This window comes from Sturnus vulgaris, chromosome 4 (genome assembly GCF_052056855.1).
Source record: "Sturnus vulgaris isolate bStuVul1 chromosome 4, bStuVul1.hap1, whole genome shotgun sequence".
Taxonomy (NCBI): domain Eukaryota; kingdom Metazoa; phylum Chordata; class Aves; order Passeriformes; family Sturnidae; genus Sturnus; species Sturnus vulgaris.
The window spans coordinates 64,249,964-64,252,749 of record NC_142246.1 but is presented as its reverse complement, the minus strand read 5'-3'; positions in this window follow the sequence as shown (position 1 = coordinate 64,252,749).

The window sequence follows — 2,786 nt, the reverse complement described above, 5'->3', positions numbered from 1 at the left end:
CTTTTGGTGATCTAAATACTAATCAAAACAGTGTTATGTTACTTCCTAAAATTGGTGAAAATAGCACAAATACACAGTATTTGGAAAAAGATTTTGTTATGAAAATCTCCTTTCCTCCATCCTCTTTTTCCAATCAGTTTCACCTTTCATGTTTAGTTAGAACTTCTGAAGATCCCTCATTTCTCTTGCTGTCAAAAGACCAAGGAAACACATGAAATTTTTCGACAGACTTTATCAAAGGATATTTCATGTAATTTCTTAGGGAAAAGTGGAATCTTCTCTTTATGCCCATAAACACTGGGCACCTGGCAAGACACAGCTGAACACCTGGGCTGCAGTCAGTGCAATCACTTTTCAGAACCAGTTCTGTTCCCCAGGGCAGGTCCAGGAGCAGTGCTTGGGTGCTCCCCTCAGCTCCCAGGCAGGTTTTGTGTGTTGGGCTCCACTGAGCAAGAATATTTACTCCTCTGTCCCTCTAGAACAGTCTGTAGCTGTGCTGCTTAAGTGTTCCACATAAAATAAGGCACCATACATAGGACAGAATTCAGGAGCCACTGATGTCAAGACCACATTTTGTTATCTTTTCAAGTCACCTAGAAAAAACCTCCAGAATTCCCTCTGCTGCATGATGCAGACTGAGAACTTCAGCAAGAGTGACAATTAATCCCACTTTTATCTGTTTCCTTTAAAGACTGCATCAACTAGCATTCCTTTGCATTTCTTTCTTACACTGAGAGTTATTGTCTTTCTTCTTCTTCTTCTTCTTTTTTTTTTTTTTTTTTAACCAGATGAGCTGGAGACAGGGCAACATTTAAAAACACAGATAGAATTGGGGCAGTGTTTCACTGCAGGAGGATATAAGACATCTCTGCACTGTACCCCTGTGTACTGTTTAATTCTTCAAAAGGCCAAAAGCAGTAAAAGAAGATCAGCTGCACAAATCCAGTAGTGACACAAGTTGCTTAAGTGGAGCCCTTCTAACCAGTATTCTTTTATGCTCTCTGATTTTCCTGTTGCCCAGGACAGGCATCTTAGTAGTACAGACCTAAGTACTTTAACATGATATAATCCACGTCCTTCAAATTGTCCCCTGGAACTATCCAGGAGGCTATTAAGTGCATATCACTTAATTACTTAATTAATCACTTAATGATCATTAAAAGTGCATGACAGCCCCGTACAAGACAGAACATTGTGTTCTGTCTGAACATCCTCCCTGACTCAAAAAGCACAAAGCAGGCGGGTGGAGAAGGGAAACTAAAGAATCTCCCAGATAAACTCCACCCTTATTTTGGTCTTTTTAGTTGAATCACTTCTACCCATTTTTTACTCACCACCTGAGCTGTTGGCCAGGCCTGGTAAACAAACTAAATGACTCCTTTATACATATAAGTGGAGATTAGATGGCTGAAGCAAAATTTGAAAAAAAAAAAAGAATGAATTGCTCTGGCTTAGAGGTTGCCAGAAGAAACCTAGGTGCTCCAGGCCTGCCCTGCACTCAGCAGCATGGAATGCAGAAAGGATGAAGCACCAGCACGTAGCTCAGGGAAGAATTCAACAGCCTCTTCACTGTGCTTGGGATTTAGGTTTTGTTCATCTTACAGGGATTCTTTCTTCCAGATAAGGCACTTGTGTCCCAGACTGGTTCTTCAGAGCAGTTTCTATTGGTAGATCCAACACAGAAACAACCTGTGCTTCACAGTGGGCACAGCTATCGTGGATTCAAAGCAAAAAAAAAGCTGAAGGAAAGGTGAACTTGTTTAACTTGTTAAACAAGTTCAACCTAAAGGAGATTAATCATATCCACTGCTGATACAATTGTTTTCTTACTGTAAACACAGCTTTCAGTCTCAAAGGCCATCCTTTCTAAACCCTGAGCCACGTATGCTGAGAGCCACTGGACAGTTTTCTGCTCCTTGGAGTGCCAAGAGGAATAGGACGTGGCTCATGAGCAGATGGGATCTAAGGCAGCTTTCCACTACTGACCTTTGGTTGCTCCCTTTCTCCTGCAGACACTGGGACTCCCCCAGCAGACCCCTCTGACACGGCCTCACTGCATTTGAACTGCATGAGATATCACCAAAAGCTCTCTCATCTTAGGAAAGGGCCCAAATCAGCTTAAATACCCCAGAGAATTAGCAGCAGGTGTGCAAAGATAATACTTTATAATGCATAGCCAAAATTACAGGGTTTGTAGGTTTAACAAAACAGGGTGGCTACTCTCTGTGAATTCCAATAACTCTTCCCAACACATAAAACAGAGGAGTAGCCAAAGCAGGGACATTACTTTTATTTTCATTCTGCAGTGGCACTCAGATTACACCTGTCACTAACATTTGATAATGACTGCTAAATTGTGAAAACTGAAACTTTGAACATGTAATAGATTTTAGGGCTTTGTTCTGTTGGGTTATTTATTTATTTACTTATTTTTGTTAAAAATTTGCTCAGAGTACTGAGCTACTCTCAGGTTTGGCTGCGGTAAAAAGAATCTCTTTTCCTCAAGGGATACAGTCAGGGGATTTTTACCATGGGAAAATATAGTTTAGAGGGTTTTTTTGGGGGAACAGAGTCAGCATCAGACAGTGAGTCAAAATGGAACTCTGTGATGTGAAGATGAGAAATGGGAATGTCTAGACAACATCACCTCCTGTGTCTTGTCTTGAGATTCTCTTCACTGTACACAGCACCTATGGAAAAGATAAGAATCTCATCTTATCTTTGGTTTGCTCCTCACATGTTCCATCATATGTTCACAAGTAATGCCTGGGAAAGGTCAGCAACAT